Below are 25,515 nucleotides of genomic sequence, written 5' to 3'. Positions count from 1 at the left end.
GTTTTTGAGTCCTCTGCTCTTTCGCTGGGGTACCTGGTTGGGGGAGGGAGGGGAGTCTGAGTCCTGGGGAGGGGGTGGTGTAGGTGGGAAGAGGGGGCAGGGAGACCCTGGGGGGCACCTCCTCTGGGCCCTCACGGCGACGGGGTGTGGGGAGAACCGCCGGACGGCTTGCTGCCCTCAGCAGTGGGGAGGGGGCTCCGGGGCCATCTCAAGGCCCAGCTCCTTAGAGTTCAGAGGTGGGCAGGGTCCTGGGGGCTTTTGCAGGAGCCCACTGACGAGGAGCAAAGAGCCTTCACTGTCGGCCAACCCCAGGGAACTCTCCCAACCTTGGGGGACAGGGCCTGGGGGGTCGGCCAGGCTCTGAAAGCTTCTGGACACTGTTCCGTTGCCAGAGATGGAGACTCAGGGCTACTCACACCTGGGGACTCTCGTCACCTGCGTGCCCACCTGCACGAGCAGACAGGAGCCCCTGCCCGCAAGACTGAGAAGCCCTCCCCCGCTTAGCCCTGCACCACCGCCCAGACCCCTGTGACTTCTAAGTACCCACGCTCCTTGGAAGACAGTGAGACTGGCCTAGAAATGCTTGAGGGCTGGCCACCCTCCCCGCTTATGTACCCCAGGGCCCTTGGTCAGCAGGTCTGCCGGTGGGCAGAGGGCAGTGGCTGTGCCTGGTTCCGAGCAGCCTCCGGTGGGCAACCGGGGCTCTCCGCCCCATCTGGGTTGGGGAGGCCTTGCACGTGAACCCACTCGCTCCTTCTCTGATACTTACCGCTTGGCCTGGTGCTGAGCTCTGGCCTCGGGGGGTCTCGAGGGGTGTCCCCAGGGGTGGCTACGCTGCCCATGCCCACTGAGAGCTCAGTGTTGGGGCGGGGGGAGCTGCCTGGAGGAGGTGGGATCAAGAATGATGGGAGACATTGTGCTGGGTGGGGGAGCATTGTGAGCTGGGGTTGGGGTGTGGACCCAGCTCGGGACCCTCTCCCCAGCGCTGCCTGCCCCTGAGACGAGCTCAGAGTTTGTCTCCCACCAGCCCTGTGCATGCAGCCCAGCGTGGTGCCCCTCCCGGGACCCTTGGGTTGCTGAGTCCAGGGGCTCCCTTCCCCCCAGCTCCGGGCAGCCCAGCCTGCTCACCCACTGCAGCCGAGTCACCCCCACTTCTGCCCACACCCCGCTTCCCCCAAGACCCCGTGGCCTCCTTCCGGTGGGCAGCCCTGGGCGCAGCCAGCCCTGCTCCGGCGGCCCTCCTGAGTAGCGCCAGCCTCAGCCCACTGCCCTCGCCGCCCCCACCCCGCTTGGCTGGGTCCAGCCAGGTCCCAGGTGCCCTGGTATGCCCAGTCTCCCCTTTCTGCCCCTCTGCCTTCTCTGCAAATTCTCAGGGCACCCTTAGGGCTCCATTCATCCATTCATGCCCAAGCGCAGCGCCCCAGGCTCAGTGTCATGGAAGGAGAAGCTGGGGTGATTTTCAGGAGGAGAGAGTGACTCAGTAGGTGTAGGCCTGGAGGAGGCGAGGGTGGGGTCCCGCGGGGGGAGGGTGAAGAACTGGGGCTTCTTGGGCTGGGAGTGGGGCTGCCGCAGGGGGAGGGGGCCCACGTGGGGAGTGAGAGCAGAGACCACCATCGTTCACTCAAGGAATTTTTAGGGACTTCCGTCGGGGTGGGCTGGTGGGTTTAATGGTGTCCTTCCCAGAAAGACATGTCCATTTCTAAGCACCAGTGTGTCCTGGTTTGGGCAAAGGGTCCTCGATGTGATGAAGTGAAGGGTCTGGAGAGGAGACCATCCTGGATTTAGGGAGGGCCTAGACCCAGGGACAGGATGGGGGAAGGATGCAGAGGAGGGGCCATGTGAGGATGGGACAGAGACTGGGGGATCGCGGCCACAAGCCAGGAGCCCCAGAAGCTGGACGAGGCAGGAAGCAGGAAGGACCCTCGCCTGGAGCCTCTGTAAGGAGCCTGACCCTGGACACCTTGATTTTAGCCGAGTGAAACTGACTGCAGGCCTCTGGCCTCTGGGACTGGGCGAGAATGTATTTCTGTAGTTTTAGGCCATCCAGTTAGTGTCACTGAGGAAACAAGTTACATGCGGGCACGCTTCCAGAGACCAAGGGCTCTGCAGGGACAGAGTGGGGGGCCTCACATCTCCCGCCAGTGCGTCCCTGCGCGTCTCCACTCCTGCCCACCACTCGCAGGCCAGGTGGTCTTCTGAAACATAGACCACGTCCTGCCCCTGGTCTTGGCTTCCCTGCAGACACGCGGACTCCTCGTGACGGCTTGGCCCGGGGCTGGCTGAGCACCCATGGTGTCCCTGCCTGAGGGCCTGGGCACCCGCTGCCTCTGCCCAGATTGGGACCGCTGTCCCTGCGGGCGTCCGGCTCCCCGAGCACCCTCTCAGGAGCCCGCCCTGTGCGCCTGTTCCCTGACCACCTGCTGAGTGAAGAAGACACAGGGAGGGCCCTGGGCTTGAGCGTGAGCCCCGGGCGGGACTGCATTTGCTAAGATGGAGGCCCTGGGAGAGCTTCCTGGCTGCTCACCCCACTGTGTCTCCACTGGCATCTTCTCCTGAGCTGCAAAGTGGCACCTGCCGGGGCCTATGAGGCCACCTCAGTACACGGTAAACCTCCGGCCCAGCGTGCTCACGGCTGCCACCCTCACCTGCTCCAGGGTCCTCTGCCCATCCCCCGAGGCCCTCGGCTACACCAGCCACTGGACACAGCTGCTTGCAGCCTTGGTCTCTGCTCCAGCCACTCTCCATGTGCACCTAGAGGCCCCTGGCCTGCTCTCCCCATAGCACCCTCCATGGCTCCCATGGGCCACTGGGCAAAGTGGGGTGTAAGCCTCAGGCCAGGCCTTCCCGGGGTCTTAAGCACCCAGCGCACTCTGGCTCCTTGGAGGTCACATCTTGGTCCCCACGCCGCCCTGCCCTGCTCCCAGGGCTCCTCCTCTACCTGCCCCCGCTCTGCCCCTCACCCCTCCAGCTTCACACAGCCTGGCCGCTCTGCCTCCTGGGCCCTCTAACACCCTGCACCCTTTCCAGTGTTCTGTGCTGGCTCACCACTCCCCCTACCCTTGGGTCTCTGGAGCCCGGAGCCGCCCCTCCGTGTAGACAGGGGCCTGGCGTTCAGCCCCCTCCCTCTGTCCCCAGGCCTGCCACTCCACAGGTGCGTTGTCCCGCTCACCATCAGGTCCTCCTGAGCTCTCCAGAGCTCTCGGGGGAGCCCCCGGGGCAGAGCCAGCGAGGAAGAAGGCCCTGGAGGCTGGGGGCAGGGACTCCATCACACCAACCCCTGGGGAACCCCTCGCCTCCCAGCCCGTCTGCTCCCCTCCTTCAGGGGAAGAGCCCTGCCTTCCCACATGACCTTATCCCTAGTAACCCGCGCCCACCTGCCTGGCGGGTCCTGGCTCCTGGGGTCCTCGCATCTCCCGTGGCTGGGGCCTGGTGCCCAGTGGGCACTCCTGTGCAGGTGTGGCCACCCCAGGAGGCCTGGCCCTACCTGCCCAGCCCCCTCTGGCCTCATTAGGGCAGCTCCAGCCTCTCCCTCCCCAGCCCAGACAGCCCCGGCCTCCGCGGCCAGAAACCGCAGAGAAAATGCCTGTTTGTGCCAGTTATGCCGAAAGCAAAACAGTTTGTGGTTTGTGACCCAAATTTTTTGCCTTTTTTTTTTTTTTTTCAGAACATAACAAAGCTCAAGACAACTCCCCCCACCCCCACCCCCCAGGCAGACAGAAACGATCTGTTTACACTGGCCCTCGCCCCGGGCCGGGCCCTCCGCGCTGGGCGGCCTTGCAGAAGGGGTGCAGAGCCTGGCCAAGGGGGGCACCTCCAGGCTGGGGTGCTGGTGGCTGGGGGCATGCTGGGGGCTGAGGGCGCACCTCCGTCTAGTTGAAGAGGGATCCCACAGGGCCCGCACAGAGGACCGGGCGGGCTGACGGGGTCCCCGGAAGCCCCCAGCTGAATCTGCCATCAGCCCCAGGCCCCAGCCTTCTCACGGACCCACGGGGTGACCGGGTTCAGCCCATGACCCACCTGCCCACCCCGCATGGCACCCCCTTCTCCCCACTGCTCCTTGTCCTAATCCCCCGGGGGTGTGTCCCCTCGTCCAGCTCAGCGTGGAGCCCACGGTGGGGGGCACATCCTCTGTCCTGGGGGCGGGCACCCGGCGGGGGGGGCCCGTGTCCGCGGAGCTGCAGGTGTAGACCTTGGGGTTCCCAGCCCAGACAGGGGGACAGCGAGTCAGGGCTCCTCCCAAGACCCAGCAGGGCCAGGCATGTGGGGGCCAGGCAGGACACAGGGCGCACTGGCCAGGGGGAGGGAGCGGACCCCTCTCCACTCTGACCACTATGCTCCACTCCCCCCGGGGGACCCGTCCCTGCATGCAGCCTCTCCCTTGGCCCCTCCTTGGCCCGCATGGCATCTCCCATCCTTCGGTTACGCCTCGCCCTGTGCTGGGGCCAGGGAGCCAGAGTCTGAGAAGAAGGAATTCCTGGGCTGAGGGCTCGGGCATCCTGCGGGCAGATCCACAAGCACCAGTGGGGCTGAGGCAAAGGCACCTGGAAGCCCCTGTGCCTGAGGAGGCCCACCCAGAGGGGGAGACTTTGCTGCTGATGCTGAGGCTGGAAGGGCGTTCAAGGCAGAGGGAACAGCCTGGGTGGCTTTGGAGCGACCTGAGGTCTCAGGGGCAGAGCCGCTAAGGTGCAGTTCTGGAGACCAGGAGGAGCTTGAGGGTGGGAGTGGGGATGAGGATGGAGGCGACAGAGCTCCAGGGAGGTGTAGGACGGGGAAGAGCTGCGAGTGGTGGCCCAGTTCTCCTGCGCCAGGCGGGGCCGGGCCCCAACTCCTGGCAGGTGGTGGAGGGGGGAGGGCCAACGGCCCTCAGCCCTGGAGACAGCCGGGTCTGCTGCTGCCATGCCGGCAGCCCGCGCCCCCTCGTCCAGCCCAGCATCATTTGGGGAAGGCCTGGCCCTGCACCTCTGCTACCCTCTCCCTCCCTGTCATCCCCGGCCTCCCCCGATCAGGACCAGATGTGCCGCTGAGCAGGAATTCTAGCTATTTGGTTAACCAGTCACTCCAGGGAGTTTCTGATAAGGCGATTTGGTTCTCAGCGGAGCCTGGGAGGGGGAGGAGTGAGAACAAGCGGCTCCTGCCCCCACCCTCCTTGAGCCCCGGGGCCTGGGATGCCCGCCGGCCAGGGTCTCGCCCAGCCAGGCCGCTCTGAGGAAGAAAGGCTTTCCAGTCCTCTTGTGGCACCGGGCTGTGCCAGCAGGTGGGCGCTAAGGCTGCAGGGGTGTCCGCCCCCAGGGGCCTGGGTGCAGAGCTTCAGTGGGAGGGGAAGGAGTCCACACGGGGCGAGGCGGTGTGCTCCCTGCTGAGACGCCTACGGCCCCTGTGAGCGGGCCACCTCCCAGCAGCTGGTCCTCCCCTCTCTCATCTTTTATCCAGGCTCTGAGCCGGGCCCTGGAGCCATGGAGATGGATGAGGCTCCATTCCCGCCCTCGAGACGATCGTAGTGAATGAGGAACCCGGTGCCTCAGCTCATGGTCAACGGGGAGAGCAGGCCTGCAGCAGCGCCCGGGCCAGGGGCGCTACCCTGGGGGCGCTTCTCACCCGGGGCCCCGGCCCTCTCCTCCAGGCTGCCTCCTCCCAACAGCCACTGAGCACCCACCCCTGCTCAGGTGGTGAACCTGAGCTCCAGCCCTGCTTGGAGCTTGACGACCCCGAAAGTCGTCACTCAGACTGCTACTTGCCCCCCGGGTCCCGGGACAGCGTCTTATCTTGTTCTGCTCTGTTCTTATGGTGGCCGCCTGGGGCCATCTTGACCGTTTCTCTGGTCTTCCAGCCCTTAAGCACTTAGCTTATATCTCCGTGGACCCCAATACCTCGCCCAGTATCTGGTGCAGAGTAGAGGCTCAGTGTGGGCGCTCTGAATGAACAGATGGGTGAGTGGGTGTGTGGGTAGGTGTCTGTGTGTGTGTGTGTATGTATGTGCGTATGAATGCACGTCTTTGTGGGTAGGCGGGTGGGTGGGTGTATAGACAGATGGATGAGTAGATATATATAGGGGTGGATATATGCAGGAGACGTGGGCTCAATCCCTGGGTTAGGAAGATCCCCTGGAGAAGGAAGTAGCAACTTCAGTGTTCTTGCCTGGGAAGTCCCATGGACAGAGGAGCCTGGTGGGCTACAGTCTGTGGGGTCACAGGGTCAGACACAACTGAGCAACCAAACAAACCGAACGGCAACAAAGGGGCTTCAGGCCGACAGCCGTCTGCTGTGCCGCCCTTGCAGCAGCGCCCGAGGGGGGCGAGGGAGCAAAGCAGAGCCTGAGATTCACTGGACGTGTGTCCCCGTGGACACGCTACATGCTGACTCACAGAGAAATGCATCTGCGTTTAGAGTCAGGAACACGGTAGGGACTGAAAGATATTTGTTGATTACATGGAATTTGAAGATCTTGTTTAAGGGAACAGGGGCCTCCCTGGGGGCTCAGACGGTAAAGAATCTGCCTGCGATGCAGGAGGCCCGGGTTTGATTCCTGGGTCAGGAAGAGCCCCTGCAGAAGGGAATGGCAAACCCACTCCAGTATTCTTGCCTAGAGAAGTCCATGGGCAGAGGAGCTCGGGCAGCTACAGTCCATGGGATCGCAGAGTCAGACACGGCTGAGCAACCAACACACAACCAGGGAGCATGCATCTGGAAATTGTTGTAAGGACCTAGGAAATCTGAACTCATCAGTAAACAGGCGGCCAACTAAGAGCTATAAAATCCTATCCTAGGAAAAGGCACAGGGCCCAGAGAGTTTTATGGGCAAGTTTTTTTTTTCTTCAGTGTTCAAGATCAGCCCTCTACTGTACAAGACCTTTCAAGCTCAGAAGATGAACACCATTATGATTCATTTTCTGTGTTCACATAACCCTGATACTCAATCAGGAGAGCACACAGAAAAAGGAAAAACCACAGACCGAGTTCACATGTGAAGATAGACACAAAAATTGTAAATAAAGGAGTGAGCAAATTAAATCCAGCAGTGTATTGAATTAGAGTAATAATACACCCTGGCCAAGTAGAGTTTACTTCCAGGAATGCAAGGATGACTCAACATTAGGAAATCCATTAATATCATTGTGTTAATAGGCCATATGATAGAAAAGAGAGGGAAAGCCATACAGTAATATATTAATAGTTAAGCGCCCAAACATGTTCCATAACGTTTAAAATGCACTCCCCATTATGAAACTTGTTTACTAGGGAAGGCATAGACAGGAATTTCCTTAACACCACAGAAGAAGCTCGTGTCCTCCGCCTGCTGCCTCTTCCCACCCCGCTAGCCCATCATCCTCTGAAATCAGCACCACCACCATCCACGCAGCCACATTCAATGTTTTTAATAAGCTGTGGCCTGTCGGGCGCTTTCGCTGCCACTGCCCTCTACTCTCCCCGCCCTGTCCTGAAACCCCTCTCGGTTACACTTCTTGTGTGAAGCAGTCAGTCTCTAACAAACCAGCCCCCTCGCAGATAACAGTCAGAAACCTTGGACAGCAAGCAATCAAACAAGCGGAAAACTACCCAGGGGCTCCAGAGAGTTAGCAAAAAGCAGGTCGTTTTGGAAGGGCAGTCATAGCTCAGGCATCCTGAACACCAATCTTTGTGGCTTGAGGAACCAGGAGAAGGAGCCTGGGGCCATCAAGGTTGCTGAAGAGCGAGGCAGGAATCTTAGAAAGAGCCACAGAAGGGGATGTTACAGACTTTATGTATAAACTCTGCTCACGTTCCTGGCCCGAGGCGTCTCTGCAACACCAAGTGTGAGACACAAGTCAAGATGACATGACATGCCTGGGGGCTGAGGAACAGGTGTTTCCTCTCAGGGGAAAGACATTAACTGAGGCCAGCTCTGAGGTCACTCAGACACTGGACTGATCAGATACAGAATTTAAAAGAGCTAGGATAATGATGTCTGTGGAGATAAAGGAAAACACAGGGGCATGAATGAAAAGATGGGAAATTTCAGCACATAGAAAATGCTAGAAACATCTAAGTGGACCGGGAGGGCAGAAAAATACAGCATCTGAGATTAAAAAACAAAATCACTGGAAGATATTAGTGGCAGAATGGAGATGACGAGAGAATCTGTGAACTTGAAGATAGGCCGGGAGACTTTATCCAAGGTGAAGCAGAAGCAAAAAAAGAAAATTTGTTTTTTAAAGAGCAGAAACTCAAGATCAAATGAATGACATTAAAAAGTCTAACACACAGGTGACTGAATGGAGAAGGCAATGGCACCCGACTCCAGTACTCTTGCCTGGAAAATCCCATAGACAGAGCAGCCTGGTGGGCTGCGGTCCATGGGGTCGCTAAGAGTCGGACACAACTGAGCAACTTCACTTTCACTTTTCACCTTCATGCATTGGAGGAAATGGCAGCCCACTCCAGTGTTCTTGCCTGGAGAATCCCAGGGGTGGGGGAGCCTGCTGGGCTGCCTTCTATGGGGTCGCACAGAGTCGGACATGACTGAAGCGACTTAGCAGCAGCAGCAGGGGAGAAGCAAGAGAACGGGGGAGAAAAATATTGGAGAAACAATGGCTAAAATCTGCCAAGAAGTCCGGCAAAACCCAGAGAGGATCAATTTGAAGCAAACTGTGCCTGGGTTCATCAAAGTGAAACGGCTGAACACGAAAATTCAAAAAGGCAGGTTTGAAAGGAGGACGCATCGCATTACCAGGAACAGTGTGCTAAAGGTGGCAGGCTTCTCAAGAGAAAGGCGGAGGCCAGGTGAGAGGATGAGACGCTGAGAGAGGCTGAGGTCACTCAAACTGGCCTCGGGCGGCCCCTCTGTGCTCGGTGCCCCTCTGGGCATCTCCCACATGCAGGGCCTGGGAGCTGGCAGCGGTGCAGGGCAGAGGGGAGCAGGCGTGCGTCCCTTCCATGGGCCACGGGACAGGCGGTGCCCTTCCAGGCCTGGAAGGAGGCGTGACAAGGAACAGCAGGGATGCCTGTGGCAGGCGTGGGCAAGGTCGGTGCCAAGGTCGGTGCCAAGTCTGTTCTCTCAACTGGACGGGGCCCTCCCATGCAGGTGGGGTCTCTCAGGCCAAGGACGTCTGAGAGATGCCTTGAGCGCAGTGTCAAGGGCTAGGCACCCCATCCTGCGGGCGATAGGGACCTTGCTGGTGAGAACCACTTTCGGGGGCAACTGAAGAAAAGCCGCTGCTTTGGGCCTGGCACCTCTGGAGCATGCACCTCCCGGCCCAGCCTGGCCTGGGGCTCCCGGGGAAGGAAGCCCGAGGGGCCTCAGGCCCCCTAATCCTGGTCACTCCCGCCCACCGTGAGCTTTGTGGAAGCCTCCCCAGCACCCCAGGATTTCAGGCCTGATTCCCTGTGACACTCGAGGAAGATCGTTCCTGAGGGTGCCCCAGACGAGGGATGTGGGGCCAGCCGTCCAGCATGGGCCGCAGTCTCCCTGCATGCTCTGCTTGCAATTAGCACAGAGGCCGGGCTCTTTTCCCAGCACTTCACCAGGGAGTCAAAAGAATTCCCAGAACCAAAGGAGTGCGGCCACTGCCAGGCTGGCAGGCAAGGCTCATGCGGCAGCAACAGCCGTGCAGGAGCTCAGGGCGGACAAAGGGGAGGTATGAGGGGTGCGGGGGACTCTGTCCTGAGAAGTTCACACCGGACTTGGGGGCAGCCAGAAACACATGGAGGAGAAGGATGGGCCGTGGGAGCTCCAGGAATTGCACTCCTCCAGGTGAAGCTGGTCGAGGAGGGCTCCCTGGAAGAGGAGAGGATCATAGAAGGCGTTGAAGGCCGAGGACAATTGAATCAGGAGGGCGGACAGGCGGGGACGGTGGAGTGGATGCAAAGAGAAGAGGGAGGGGGCTGCAGATGCTCTCCCGCCAGATATCTTTATAGGAGGGGAGTTTGCCTGGGACAGGGGCCGGGGGGCGGCAGTTCAGGGGGGAGACTGGAGCGAGGGTCTCCCAGCCTGCTGGCCTCTGCTCTAAGAGGCAGCCGCGGAGCAGGCGCCTAGGCCGGCGGCCAGCAGCACTTGAGAACGCACTTGACAAAGTAGTAAACTTTATTAATCCCACGAAGCTGGACTCTGGAGTGTGTCTTGATACTCTGCGAACACAGCAGCGGGGCTCGAGGCAGCAGCCGGCACCCCCCGGAGACGCCCTCGCTGGGCGGCCTGAGTTCCAAGCTCAGGGACCACCAGCCCGCATGTGCTGGCTGTGCTCTCCAAGGAGAAGGACCGTCCTGTCACCTTGAGGGAAACAGCCTGTGGGGTCCGCTGCCGGCGATCCCCTTTGAACTTCCGAGCAGAATCTGGGGCACATGCACACGGCGGCGTTCCAGTCCCGAAAGAGCCCGAAGAGCCAGGAGGCGGCATTCCCGGACCTGAGTTTTCGCTCTCAACCCTGGAGAGCATGACCTTGGGTGCTCCTGCCTAACCTGGGGCCCGGCATGCCCCAGTGGCCACACACAGGGAAGTGTCCTCTGAGAGCCAGGCAGCCGGTGGCGTTTTCCCCCCAATCAACTTTGCTTTGGAGCAATTTTAGATTTACAGCCAAAACTGCATGTGTGGTGGAGAGTTTCCCGAATCCACCTACGTTTATGTGGAATGAAGGGCGGCGAAGGTTCCAACCCAGCTCCTGGCGTCACCGGGTGTCGCCGAGGTTTCTGCTCCGTCCCCCTTCTGCTTGTTCATCATTTCTTTCATCTCCCTGGTGGAGGGGTTTTCAAAAAAACACAGTGCCTGGAGAGGCTGCTGATGGGGCTTCAGACCCCACAGTACAGCTCACTTTTGAGAACCCACCCCTGTCGAGTCTGGGCGCCGCATCAGAAAGGAAGCCCGAGCACACCTGAGAAGTCCGCTGAGTGACCCTCCCTCTCCCCAGAGACCGCGTCTCCACGGGCAACGGGATGATGCTGAGTGACAGCAGTCAGCTCCCAGCCACAGAGCTTTCCCAAGCCTGAAGCCACGCCACTCTTCCCACTAAACATGCTTTGTGCGGAAAAGCTTACTGACTTTTTTGTTTAAAAAGGTACCTTATGTTAATATGGAGTATCTTGTGACTTTGTATTCACTTAGAGTATTTTTAAAGATATTTCCATGTGGACCATTTTTTTTAAGTCTTTATTGAATTTGCTACAATGCTGTTTCTGTTTCATTCATTTTTTTTTTTTTTTTGGCTGCAAGGCATGCAGGATCTTAGTTCCCCGACCAGGAATCAAACCCACATCACTTGTGGTGGAAGGTGAAGTCTTAGCCACTGGATCACCAGAGAAATGCTTAGAATATTTTGTTTTTTAATTTTTAAAAATTCAACTATTTGAGAACATTTCCATGCATTAGTGTTAACGTCTAATCCGGAAAATCTCAGGAGATGCCACTCTCTATCAACTAACAGTCTTTGGGATCCTCTATAATGTTCAAGAATGTCAAGGGGTACCGAGGCAAGAATAACGGGATATGGAGGTCCCAGGGCAGGGCTGGGGAGCAGCTCCGCGTTCACATCCGCTGTGTCTCATTTTCTCTGCGCGTTAAGACAGAGAGCACAGGCGCGAGGGACCCACACAGGCGGGCTGTGAGACGGTTTGTGCTGCACGGGCAGCGGCACGAAAGATCGGCCCCTGACAGCCCTCAGACGAGGTTATGAGAAAACTTCGCAGAGTGTTCAGAGGCCCCTCTACCCCCCTGCCCACCACACACAACACACCCCCACCATTCACACCTTGCTCTCGGGGGAGAACTGGTCAACATCAGTGAACTCATACGGAGACATTATTACAGGTAATGACGTTCACACTTCCCACCAGGGCTCACCCTTGGAGTTGAGCTTTCTTGGGCTTGGATAGACATATAAAGGTGGGTACTCACGGTGACAGCATCGTGGGGTCCCCAGAAATAGTCTCACTCCCCTGAAAATCCTCCAGCTCTGCCTGCCCATCCCCCACCCGCCCTAAACCCCCGCAGCCGCTGAGCCTTTCACTGTCTCCGTTGTCCCGCCTTTTCCAGAATGTCGCGGTTGGGCTCAGACCACGCGTGGCCTTCTCGGACCAGCTTCTCCCCTGCAGCCGTGCACATTCACGTTTCCTCCATGTCTTTCGTGACCTGATAGCTCATTTCTCCATATTACTGAGTAATAACAGTCCATTGTCCTGAAGGCCCAGTTTATTCATCTACTTGCCTGTGAAAGGGCATCTTGGCTGCTCCTGCATCTGATGATTCTGTGCCCATGAGAGGGCATCTTGGCTGCTTCTGCATCTGATGATTCTGTGTAAAGCTGCTTTATGTCAATCTCTGTGTGCAGCTTTTCTTGTAAATGTAGCTTTTCTTTTTAATCCAGTTTCATTTCAAATGGCTTGTGAGTTTCCTCAAGAGTTTTGAAGGTTATTCCTCTTTGGCCCCTTTCCGGGAGGACTTGGTAGGGCACACTCTGTTGCTGTAACTTCCCAGTGTTCTCTGTGGTCTGAGGCTCTCTGCGTGAACACCCGGGTCTATCCCAGGTCCTATCTGTCCCCGCCGGGCGACAGCTCCATCCTGGTGTCAATGGCACTCCGTCCTAAATCTGGTTTCCCTGTGACATGTTCTCACGTCTTGCCGGCTAAACCTTGCTCTGCCCTGCTATTGAAGGCATGCCCATTAAACTCGCCTCTTACTTAAGCGTCCATCGACAGAGGAACGGATGGAAAAGGTGTGGTACTACATACAACGGAATATTACTCAGCTGTGGGAAAGAAGGAAAGGATGCCATTGGCAGCAACGTGGGCGGGCCCAGAGCGCTTCATATTGAGTGAAGTCAGACAGAAAGACAGATACCATAGGATATGGCTTCCATCATATTGAGTGAAGTCAGACAGAGAAAGACAGATACCATAGGATATCGCTTCCATCATATTGAGTGAAGTCAGACAGAGAAGGACAGATACCATAGGATATCGCTTCTGTGCAGACTGCGAAAAGAAATGATACAAATGAACTTACTTACAAAACAGAATCAGACTCTCAGATTTAGAGAGTGAATTTACGGTCATCAGCGGGTAGGGCTGGGGGAGGGAGCCTTCGGGAATGGGGTGGGCATGTGCTCACTGCTGCTGCTACTTAGGGTCTCAGTCGTGTCCGTCTCTGCGACCCTGTGGACCCTAGCCCGCCAGGCTCCTCTGTCCATGGAATTCTCCAGCCAAGAAAACTAGAGAGATTTGCCATGCCCTCCTGCAGGGGATCTTCCCAACCCAGGGATCAAACCTGGGTCTCCTGCATTGCAGGCAGATTCTTTACCACTGAGCCACCAGGGAAGCCCCCCTGTACACACTACTATATGTAAACACCCAACAAGGACCTACTGCATACACAAGGAACTCTGCTCAGTATCACGGAACAACCTAAATGGGGAAAGAATTTGAAAAAGAATAAGATACGTGTACATGTATAATGGAGTCCCACACCTGAAAGTATCAGCTCTGGAAGTCAACCACACTCAGATATCAAATCAAGTTTCATTTTATTCTTTAAAGTCGCCTCTTATTCTGCTCACAGCGGGCATGGACAGGGAGGCTATTGTGAACCCTGACCCGCCAGGAAATGCAGGAAGCCTGCTCCCCAGCTCCAGGCCTCCTGGCTGCCCCAGGAGCTCGCTCTGTCTGGGGAGAAGCCCGCTGGACGAGACGCTGGCTCTCAGGCCCCGGCAGGCCGGGCCGCACCTTCAGGCACTGAGCCCTGAGGCCAAATCTCTCATCCGGGTAAGCTTTCTTGCTGTGGCTCTTTGGGGGGAGCGTAGCAGATGCTGGTGGGCGCCTGGCCGCTCACACTCAGGGCCTGTCCCCGAGAGTGGCCGTCTCAGAACCTCCTCATCTGCCCCGAGCGCCTGCCGCATGCCGACCAGGGTGTCCCAGCCATGCTGTCCCCACCACCCCCAAGCCCGCGTCTCAACGGGGCTTTGAGAGGGGCTCTCTGCAGAGCCCAGCCTGCTCTGGGCCTCTCTAGGCAAGCTTCTCTTTCAGTGCTCTGCTGACAGGGAGCTCACTCCTGCCCCAGGCTGACAGGGCTCCACTAGCCCCTGACCCTGGATCTCCTCCTGGGACCACCTCGCCTCCCCTTCACATCAGGCGGGGGCCTCTCTCATGGCGGTGCCTTGCGGGGCAGCACACATTTCCTCTCGGATCATCCCCACTTTCAACCGAACTCCACAGACAGGCCCCAGGAGGACCCCAGGGCTGGGAGGGGGCACCCTTCTTCCTGGCCCAGAATCTAATCCAGCCATGGGGCAGCAGGCAGGAAGGGGTGCAGGTGACCCCTGCTGGCTTGCAGGATGCCCGCCAGCATCCCTGCCCCCTCACCCCCACGGAGCCCCGCTCACACTCACGTGTCCTCTAGGGGGTCAGGCAGCCCACATGGAGTAACTGAGCTCCACCGTGGTGGGGAGCCATGTGCAGGAGCCCCAATCCTTGGACATCCCATCTCCCTGGCCCGGGGGTCAGAGGCCAGGGGTCTCCCTTGAGGGGTCTCCCTTGAGGGTTTCCTTGAGGATGCAGGCAGCCCACCCAGCCGGGCTTCTGGCTCCAGCCAGCCCATGCTCCTGGGGACCCCAGCCCAGCCCTCACATTTGGGGAAAACCAGTCGCTTCCTGTTTGTGTACACAGTCCGCTTGCTTCCCGCGAGTAGTGGAGGGTGGGCGCGCCAGGGAGCTGGGCGTCCCAGTCCTCATGGGCCCGCTGCTCTGAGGAGAAACTTAATCACTTTGTTTTCTTGGTTTAGGTTTTACTTTTTAATAATAAAAAAAAAAAAATGACCCCGCTCGGCTCTGGCCCCAGGCCCTGTGACGTTCCCTGCACAACAGGCGTCACTTTTAAACGCTTGGCCTGCAGGCAGCTCAGGGCCAGGTCTCTGAGGGTGAGAGGTGGAGCCCAGGACTGGATCCGTGCTGGGAAGGCTGGGGGGCAAGGCTGGGGGGGCCAACCTCCCCATCCTGTTGCCCGGTCAGGAGGGCCCCGCAAGGCTCGGACCCTCCCCAGGCTTTGGCCCTCAAATGGCAGGTGGGCTGGGCAGGGAGAGGCCTGGGGACCTGCCTACCAAGATGGCACGGGACGGGGGCCGGGCACAGGGGCCACCCCAGAACCCTCTCAGCCCCACTAACAGAGCTCACAGCACGCCCTGTTCCCAGCATTGAGCTCACCCCAAGGAGGAGAGAGCTGAGCCATCTCTGGACAGGTGCAGTCGGGGGAAGCAACCTTGGTGGCTGACGGGAGGCACAGTGGGCTTGGGCTGGGGAGTGAGAGCTGGTCTGCCAGCAGGAAGGGCCACGGAGGGAGATGGGGCTGCAGGGGAAAGAGGGCGAGAGCGGAGGTGTTTGAGATGCTTCTTCGGGAGGAAGGAAGGAAGGAAGGATCCGCAGGCACGGAGCCCTGGCTGTGTGGCAAGGTGACTCCAGTCATCAGGAGAGCCGGCTGCAGTGCCCACCCACTCTGCCTCACCTGGTGAGGACCCCACAAAGGACTCCTTCCCTCCTGAAGCTGGACATTCGCTCAGCGGTGAGACCAGAAGGGCCCCACATGCACGCAGCTTGCAGTGTGACGGGGTGGTGGAGAGGCAATCCTGAGAGACAGGCGAGCAGGTGACAGGGGCCCGGCCGCTGACCGGAGCCAGCAAGGAGATGCAGCATTGCCCCAGGCAACCAGGACCTGTCAGGGCAGAGGGGAGGGCAGGGCCGAGCCCTGCCACAGGGCTTGGAGAGTGAAGGGGTTCCAGGAGCCTCGAGGTGGGCAGGCCCTCTCCGTGTGGGGGTCTTCATCTCAGGAGCAGAGCACGGTGCAGGAGGGGGGCCTGGAGCGTTTGAGAAATGACAGAACAAGTGCGTCTGCATCTTCTGAAGGGCTGGGTCTGCACATGTGGGTGAGGGTGAGGGGGTCAAAGAGAGCATTCTGAGTACCCAAGCCACAGGCAACTTCCAGAGGTTTAAGAAGCTGCAGCAGCGGCGGAGGCCTGCGGCCAGAGCAGGTAGCTGGAGAGAACAGAAATGGGAGGTCACGGCCGAGAGGCTGGGCATGAAGCATCCATGCGCCGGCCTGTGCATCTACCCCCATCCACCCCCCATCCACCCCCCATCCACCCATCCCTCCATCCATCCACCCCCAATCCATCCACCCACCCATCCACCCATCCCTCCATCCATCCACCCCCCATCCATCCACCCACCCATCCACCCATCCCTCCATCCATCCACCCCCAATCCATCCACCCATCCATCCACCCATCCCTCCATCCACTCACCCCCATCCATCTATCCATCCATCCGTCCATCCGTCCACCCACCCCCCATCCATCCACCCATCCATCCACCCATCCCTCCATCCACTCACCTCCATCCATCTATCCATCCATCCGTCCATCCGTCCACCCACCCCCCCATCCATCCATCCACCCCCCATCCATCCACCGATCCATCCGTCCATCCACCCCCCATCCATCCACCCATCCGTTCATCAATCCACCCATCTATCCACACATCCCTCCATCCACTCACCCCCATCCATCTATCCATCCATCCGTCCATCCATCCACCCACCCACCCATCCATCCATCCATCCGTTCATCCATCCATCCATCCATCCGTTCATCCATCCATCCATCCATCCACTCACCCACCCGTCCATCTATCCATCCACGCACTTCCCACACCCCCATCCATCCATCTGTCCATTCATCCATCCACCCATCCATCCACCCATCTACCCCCCATCCATCCATCCACCCATCCATCCGCCCATCCACCCCCAATCCATCCACCCATCCATCCACCCATCCCTCCATCCACTCACCCCCATCCATCTATCCATCCATCCATCCATCCACCAACCCCCCCATCCATCCATCCATCCATCCACCCCCCATCCATCCACCCATCCATTCATCAATCCACCCATCTATCCACACATCCCTCCATCCACTCACCCCCATCCATCTATCCATCCATCCGTCCATCCATCCACCCACCCACCCATCCATCCATCCATCCATCCATCCGTTCATCCATCCATCCGTTCATCCATCCATCCATCCATCCACTCACCCACCCATCCATCTATCCATCCACGCACTTCCCACACCCCCATCCATCCATCTGTCCATTCATCCATCCACCCATCCATCCACCCGTCTACCCCCCATCCATCCATCCACCCATCCATCCGCCCATCCACCCCCAATCCATCCACCCATCCATCCACCCATCCCTCCATCCACTCACCCCCATCCATCTATCCATCCATCCATCCATCCATCCACCAACCCCCCCATCCATCCATCCATCCATCCACCCCCCATCCATCAACCCATCCATTCATCAATCCACCCATCCATCCACCCATCCCTCCATCCACTCACCTCCATCCATCTATCCATCCATCCATCCACCCACCTCCCACACCCCCATCCATCCATCCGTTCATCCATCCACCCATCCATCCACCCATCCATCCATCCATCCATTCACCCACCCACCCATCCATCTATCCATCCATCTATCCATCCACACACACTTCCCACACCCCCATCCATCCATCCGTCCATTCATCCATCCGTCCATTCATCCATCCACCCATCCATCCACCCATCCATCTATACATCCATCCATCCACCCATCCATCCAACCATCCACCCATCCACCCATCCATCCATCCATCCATCCATCCATCCATCCACCCGTCCATCCATCCATCCATCCACCCGTCCATCCATCCACCCATCCACCCATCCATCCACCCATCCATCCAACCATCCACCCATCCATCCACCCATCCATCCATCCACCCATCCACCCATCCATCCACCCACCCATCCATCCACCCATCCACCCATCCATCCACCCATCCTTCCAACCATCCACCCATCCATCCATCCACCCACCCATCCATCCACCCACCCATCCATCCATCCATCCATCCATCCACCCGTCCATCCATCCACCCATCCATCCGTCCATCCATCCACCCATCCATCCATCCATCCATCCACCCACCCCCCATCCATCCATCCGTCCATTCATCCACCACCCATGCATCTGCCCATCCACCTGTCCATTCAGCACCAAGTGCTCCATGAACCTCTGGGATAAGACTGAGCAGCGCCTCGAGCTTCAGGTGCCAAGCCCCGCGTGGGAGCGATGTGGCTCCTCAGGGGGGTGGTGGTGAAGGAGGGGGCCATGAGGCCACCTGGGTAGGGAGCGGGGCTTGGAGAACTGGCCTGGGAGGCTCTGAGAAGGATGAGGCAGGGGCTAGTGGAGGGTCTGATCTCAGTGTCAGAGGATGCTGAGTCAACAGCCCGAAGGGGCCGGGGCCAAAGCCAGGCGCGAGGGGCTTGGCGAAGGAGGCCGAGGCGATCAGTCTCAAGGGGCTGGAGGTGGGGCTGAGGGCCTTTGCCAGGGGCTGGAGGTGTCCAGGAAGGATGCATCCCAGGTACTTCTGGAGCCCCTGGAGGGATATGATTGCCCTGACGGAGTGAAGGAGGGGCCACGACGCAGCAGGATCTGAGAGGCCCAGGCGGGGCGCGGGGCCGACCCGGGACCGGACCCGGGACGTCGATGAAAGAGGCCTGGAGGTAGATAGTGCTGCTGGGTGGGCCCTGGGCAGGTGACCTGGGGAAGGGGCTTCTTCCTGCCTGCTGTTTTAGCCCCATCCCACCCACCCGGGCATGGTACCCGCTTCGGGCCAGCCTGGAGATGTTTGCAGGAACTCTTAGTGTCTCCCTCCTTGATGGCCCCACGTCCTGGCCGCCACACCAGTGAGGGCTGGCCCCAGGCCCCAGACTCCTGGCCAGCAGGGCTGGCCCATGCCCTGCCCAGAGCAGAGGCGGGTGGAGAGCGGGTGCGGAAAGAGGGGACCTGAGGAGGCAGCCCTTGGGCTGGGCCTCGGGAGTGAGGCTCCAAGGTGTGCTTTGGCCCCCGGGGTGAATCGGCTCAGCTATTTTCTGTGTTAAGAAATGGGCCAGGATGGGGGCGGTGGGGGGAGGCGGGAAGTGCTCTGTGTTTCCACTGCAGGCACAGAGCAATTTGGTCATTCGTTTTCATTCCAGTATCTGGAAAACAGCTGATTCTGGAAACCTAAGACTTCCCTGGGCAAGGAGCACCGAGGAGGAGGGCGCCCCACAGGCCGGGGTGTGAGCTCAGGCCCAGGGAGGCCTGATCCCTGCTTGGAGGGGTGCTGCGGCTGGGCCTGGAGGGGAGAGCCCCACACCCACCGAGCCCGTCCCACCCACGAAGCCCAGCCAGGTTTCTATAGCACCGGTGAGCCTGACACCGGGGCTCTGGAAACTTGGTGGGTTAATCTGGGCGCTAATCCTAGCAACAGGCTGGGCCTGCAGCCGCTTGTCTCCTGGGGCCGCTGAGCCAGGCCTGAGACCCTCCTGCAAGGGGCCTGGTCACACCGAGCCCGGCTCTCTGGGTCTCAGCACTGGGTGGAGCCACCCCAGGACCAAGGCCTGCCTGGGCACCCTTCCTGGGCCCCCTCTGGGCTGCTGAGGGTCCCCAAGGATGCCCTTACCTCAAGGTTGCCAGGGTCAGAGGAGATTAGCAGGTGCTAGACACCGTGCGGCTCCCTGCGGCGAGCAGGAGGAACCCAGGGGCTGCTGGGCAGGCTCTGGGACCCTGGCCCTGGGTCTGCCTGGTCACCAAAGACTAAAGGAGGGACAGCTCTGGAAGCCTTGACCAGGGAGCCTGCTGCACGTGTGTGTGTGTGTGTGTGTGTGTTACGTGTTGTGCGTGTTGTGTGTGTGTGGTGTGTGTGTGTATGTGTGTGTGTGGTGTGTGCACACCAGTGTGGGAGGGGCTGCTCCTCTGTATCTCTGCCAGTCTGCCTTACGGTCCGGTGGTACATGTCTAGCCACCATCCATCCCTCCATCCACCATCCATCCATCCATCATCCACCATCCATCCATCATCCACCATCCATCCATCATCCAGCCATCATCCATCAGCCATCCCTCCATCCACCCTCCATCCACCATCCATCATCCATCCATCCACCATCCATCCACCATCCCTCCATCAACCATCCATCCATCATCCCTCCATTCACCATCCATCCATCATCCTCCATCCATCCACTATCCATCCACCATCCATCCCTCCATCCACCATCCACCATCCATCCATCATCCATCATCCTCCATCCACCATCCATCCATCCACCATCCATCCACCATCCCTCCATCCACCATCCATCCATCATCCTCCATCCCTCCATCATCCATCATCACCATCCATCCCTCCCTCCACCCTCCATCCACCACCCACGACCCATCCTCTCACTCACTGATTCGATAACAGCCCAGAAGTGTCGTCCGTACCCGTGGGCTGGCTGTGTCACCCAGGCAGCAGCTGAAAGGGGCTGAAAGGATCGCCCCTCTGTGGCCCCCACCTTGGGGCTGGAGTCTTGGACTCCTCACTCTGCCCTCCTGGACCCTCCCAGACCAGCCAGCCTGGTTCACAGGTGGACCTCACTCTGCCTGAGGCTTGGCCTCTGCCTGGATGGGGGATGAGGTCCTGAGTCCTGGATCTCACAGGGCAGGGCCCTCTTTCCTGGGGGTTGAGGGCACAGCCTCCCAGCGACACGGAGGTGGGGCGGGCCCGGCAGCCTCTGCGCAGGTCCAGGAGATTCGCAGCTGAGTGATGGATCCTAGGAGCCGCTGTCGGACGCCGTCGATGAGGGGCTGACGTGGTTTTCCCCTCCCCACCTTCCGTCCTCTTCTGGCCTTTGGGTCAGGCCTGAACTCTACCCCACGGCCAGTCTCCTCTCTTGCCAGCTGGTGGTCTCTGGGAGGGAGGCAGAGTCCAGGCTGGCCGTGGCGGGGGAGAGGAGGGGGAGAGGCGGGGAACCGGGGAAGGGCCAGCAATAGGAAGGGGACGGAGGAGAGAGAAGGGGGCTGTTGGGCCTTCAGATGAGTGACCTGAAGGAAACGGACATGGAGAAGGGACCAAGGAGAGCTCCAGGCAGTGTGGGGGAGCCCCAAGTCCTCCCCAGGCCCTGCAGAGAGGCTGGTCTCTCCCTAAGCCTGCGGGCAGCCAGGGCAGCCGGAGCCCGGCCGGGAGCCATACCCAGGGGAGCAGCACCTTTTCCACCGCAGGGCCCTTTTTCTGCTTTCCAGCCCCCCCACCCCCAGCTCCCTGGCGTCCAGCCCCGAGAGCCCCGGCACCCTGTCAGAGGTGGAGGCGGCCTGGGTGGAGCAGGGCGGTGGAGGGCAAGGATCAGGCCAGGCCCATTGTTTAGAAACGAAGGAACTGACTTCAGCCCCGGGAGCAGGGCCTCCCACCCCACCCGGGCTTCCTGCTCCCCAGGCGGCCAGAGTGGACTTTGTCCACCTTATTTGGGGATTGAGAAGCTGCACGGCATGCGCGTCCCTGCAGTCCACAGCCTCAGGGTGGAGGGTACCTCTCCAGTCACTCTCTGTGACTCAGACTTACAGCCTTTTGAGCAGAGAAAGTGCTAATCGAGTATCCATTCGATCCTCCATTCAGCTGTCCGTCTACCCTTCCAGGTATCCACCAACCCCTCATCCACCCACCTAGCCATTCACATGTCCACAGCTGTCCCCTCTTCTACACTCACCCATCCAACCATGCGTCCACCCCTCCATTCACCATCTACCATCCATCCATTCACCCATCCACCCATCCACCCATCCATCCATTCATCCCTCTGTCCATCCACCAGCCACTACTGATCCGCCATCCAGCCATCCATCCAGCCATCTACCCACTCCTCTACTATATCCTTATCCATTCTCCCATCCATCCATCCATCCATCCACCGCCCACCCATCCAATTTGTAACCTAACAATTTTGTAGCATCTTGGTTTGATCATTGGAAGCTCAATGCCAAGAAAACATTTTGAATAAATTCCCCGGCCAAGAAGCAAAATGCTGCCTCACTATGTCCCTTTCATCTGTGGCTTGTAGAATTTGAACTATTGTGAGTCATGTCTGGGACCAGGGCTAGGACACAGGGCTGTGCCGTCAAGACTTTCCATTTTCCATGATGCAGATGACAGAAACGTACGTGGGCACCAACGGGGCCAAGGTCCCGGTGGGCAGGGTCTTTCCTAGTTCTGCATGACTTCGAAGAAGCACCTCATTCCTCTGGTCTTGGCTGACTCTTTGTTATACTGAGTTGCCAAGACTTCTGTGAGGGTCAGTGGGGAGCAAGAATCTTCCTGATTGAGCAATTTCAGTGTCCCCAGCAGAGGCTGGGATGGTGAAACCAAGGCTGTCCACAGAGATGGCTGACACGGGGGCCCTGTTTCTGGGGTTCCAGGCTCTAGCAGACGGTGCCCTAACCCTTGGGCCTATCAGATGCATTAAGGGGAGAAACGAGCTTTGGATGGTAGGTAGGGGGCCGTAAGTCCACTTTAAGTCTGGTTTCCCAGCACAAGTGCTCATGGGCCCTGTCTTAACTCTCAAGAATCCTGGTTGTTTAATTATATTGTCATTAACTGGGCATATGACCAATTAATTACATGGTCCCAGTCCTGAGTGCTCATCTTATTTGAATAGGGTTTTGAAGGATGAACAGGAGTTCTCCATGTGGAGGCTGGAAGGACTTTCGGAAAAAAGAGCAGAGGTGAGAGGGAGGCCCTGCCTGGCATTTTGGGTTTGTAGAGAGCCTGATGTGGCTAGAGCCAGCGTGCAGCTTATGTCCAGGCTGGAACTGGTTGTACTGGTGACTGGAGAGGGAGGGAGTGGTGAGTGGAGCCTGAGGGTCTCTCAGGTCAAAATGTTGAATGTGACTGGGAGCCCATGGGTGCCAGGGTGTGGGCCAAGATCGGGTTCCTGGAGGAGTGGGTGAGGGCTGGCCGGTCAGAGCAGCTGGCTCTGTTAGGTGGGCAGGGGTGAGAGTGGGTGCCCTGAAATGGCTGTCAGAGGGAAGCTTCCCAGAGGGAAGGCGGTGAACCCAGGACCTCCGCTCCGAGTTCCACACGTCCCTTGCTGGACATTTGGCCCTCGAAGGCTCCCCTCTGGTGAGCAGTGGATTTGGAAATCCCCCCAAGTCTGCCGGCTGAGCACCCTCTGCTCTCAGTCTGGCCTGAGCCCACCTCTCAGGCCCCAAACCCCAGCAGCCTCCACTGACCCTCCAGCCCACCCTGCTATCTGCAGCCCCATCGCCCTGTCCCGTGCTCTTGCCCTCTTGGAGCAGAGCTCTGAAAGCCCCTGGTCACTGGTCTCTGACCCCTGACTCTCAGGCCCCATTCAGTGACCACAGGCTGTTCAAGGGGACCCCTGACCTGTGGTCTGAGGCTCCCTGGCCCTCATCCTGGATTCGGGCCTCAGCAGAGCGCGTGGGGCTGGCAGACCCCACGGGAGCAGGTGGGGCCTGGTTGAGGTTCCGGGCTGGAGCCGGCTGGGAGATGGGCCGGTGGCGCCTGCCTCCCAGGCAGGGCGGGCTTCCTGTCTTCCACTTGCCCCGGGAAGTGACCCCTGCTGCCCCCAGCAGCTAGTGACGTCAGCGTCTGGGGTGACCAGGCCTTGGGCTGGCACCTGCCCACGCTTTGCCCTCTAAGGTGTCTGGACTGTGTCGTGTGGGAACCAGGCCCCCCGGACTTGGGGAGCGCAGCCCTCACGCAGCTTCTGGCTGGTGCCCGCGGACTCGCTGCTCCATGCCAGGCCCGAGCTATTGTCGGTCACGGGCACACGGAGCCCCGCACGCAGGAGGTGCCCACCAAACGTGTGTGTGAGTAAACGAACACTGGCCCAGCTGAGCGAGTCCTCACTTACGGAGGAGTGGGGCCTTTCAGAGGCCCAAGGGCAGGCTGGGGCTCCAGTCTCTCTGCAGAGGGCAGGCTGGTGGCGGGCCAGGGTGCCAGAGCCCAAGGAATTAGCGCACAGACAGGGAGGGCCGGGGTCTGCCCCACCCCCACCCCGGGAGCCTTGGGACAGTCTCCAGGGGTGGCTGGTGCTGTGGAACGTCTTGTGGCATGGCACCCTAACCAGGGGCCCCCATCACCCTTCCCACATCATCTATCATCCTCCCCCATCCCGCATCACCCTCCCCCTGACGCCCTCCCCTGGGCCCCCCATCACCCACCCCCTGAGCCCCTCCATCACCCTCCCCCAAGCCCCCGTCACCCCTCTGGCCCCCGTGCTCCCGCAGGGGCTGAGTGGCAGCAGACACACCAGCTGGCATGGTCCCCGAGTGGCTCCCTGGTCCTGGCCTCGGGCAGACAGTCGTGTGGGGCCAGGCCTGGCCTTTCCCTCGGGGCTGCGTGCGGAGCATGGCCGGCAGGTGAGTGGGCAAAGGAGCGTGCCAGGGTGCACCCAGCTCAGCAGCCTGGCATCCAGAGACCACTCCCCGCGAGGGCTCCCTGTGCCAACCAGCAGGGCAGCCCGCAGACGTTTATTACACTTTTGCGATGAAAACACAGGTTCAGGAACCACGACTGGAGCCCCGAGGCCCGGGGAGGCCACAGGCCCCACCTCGAGGGGCCAGGGTCCTGATGCATCCGAGGGGGGAGATCCACGGGGAGGCCCCGGGTACGCAACGGCACCCTGGCCAGTTGGGGGTGGGTCTTTCAGGGCGTTTGGGCCAGGCTCAGCTGAACTGCTTCCCAGAGTGCGGGGCTCAGGTCAAGAGCCAGGCTGGCCTGGCTCGCTGGGCGCTGACCCTGCCAGGACAGGTGCAGACACAACGCTTTGCTGCCCCGGCCTGGGGCTGCAGACCCCAGGCGTCAGGGGCCTTGTTGGTTCAGGGCGAGAGGCGGGAGGCCCGGCTGCTGCGGGATGTGGACGCCCGGCCTCGAGCGTCCACTTGGCCTGTGGGTCCGTCCCTGTGCCAGTGCCATCCGGCCAGGAGGTCCCGCTGGCCCAAGAGGAGGCTCCCTTGGCCCCTGCTTCAGAGACACTCAGCCCAGAGAGGAGGTGCAGAGTGGGCGAGGGCCTGAGGCACAGGGGGCAGGCCAGGGAGACTGCAGCTGGGGGTCCAGAGGCTACCCGCAACCTGGGGACGGCGCTCCCTGGAGGCCCCACTGGTGGGGCGCCCGCCGTCACAGTGGGGAGCGGGAGGCCTGAAGGAGGCAGCCGCGAGAATGGGCCAGCCCCCCAGCCTCCCCGTCCTCCCCAGCCCCGCTGCTGCACCAGGCAGCTGGGCCCTTGGGGGCTGGGCCCCCAGAGGGAACGGTTCCAGGCCCGCTGTCTCCTGTCCTTGGTGCCTCGCCCTGATCCCCGGTACCCCGTCCCCCCATGTCCCCCTCACGCTTCCCTCCAACACAGCTGAGGGCCTCTTAACCCCCACCTGACAATAAGTACGGAATTCCCCATTTTGAGTCTGTCAGGAGCTTTGAGGACCATGGCAGGGGCCTCTGTTTCCCTCCCGCCGACGGCCAGCTAGGAAGCCCCGGCAACCAGACCAGCTGGCGTCAGGCAGACCCCACATGGAGGAGAGACCCCTGGGCTCCGGTGGCACATCTGGGGCTCTGTGCCCTTGGTTTTGTGGGGTGTGCACCAGCCCTTCCTTGGGCAGAGTCTCTCTCGGCCCCTCGGGCCTGCCTGCC

At 59.9% G+C, this 25,515-nt stretch overlaps 1 long non-coding RNA gene across 1 annotated transcript; it reads right to left on the bottom strand.

Annotated features, from left to right (window-relative positions):
* Positions 1 to 14,719: 14,719 nt before the first annotated feature.
* LOC147341686 (uncharacterized) lies at positions 14,720 to 21,075 on the bottom strand. The gene is made up of 3 exons (XR_015157601.1): positions 20,288 to 21,075; positions 15,909 to 15,980; positions 14,720 to 15,802 (listed from the first exon to the last, which is right to left on the bottom strand). It is a non-coding gene; the product is annotated as an uncharacterized LOC147341686 (long non-coding RNA).
* Between the last annotated feature and the right edge of the window lie 4,440 nt (positions 21,076 to 25,515).

This window comes from Bos grunniens, chromosome 29 (genome assembly GCF_055505025.1).
Source record: "Bos grunniens cultivar Pamir isolate PY7600 chromosome 29, Bosgru_T2T1.0, whole genome shotgun sequence".
In the NCBI taxonomy this organism is placed as follows: domain Eukaryota; kingdom Metazoa; phylum Chordata; class Mammalia; order Artiodactyla; family Bovidae; genus Bos; species Bos grunniens.
The sequence above is the reverse complement of the archived record's forward strand: the minus strand, read 5'-3'. Positions and strand labels throughout refer to the sequence as shown.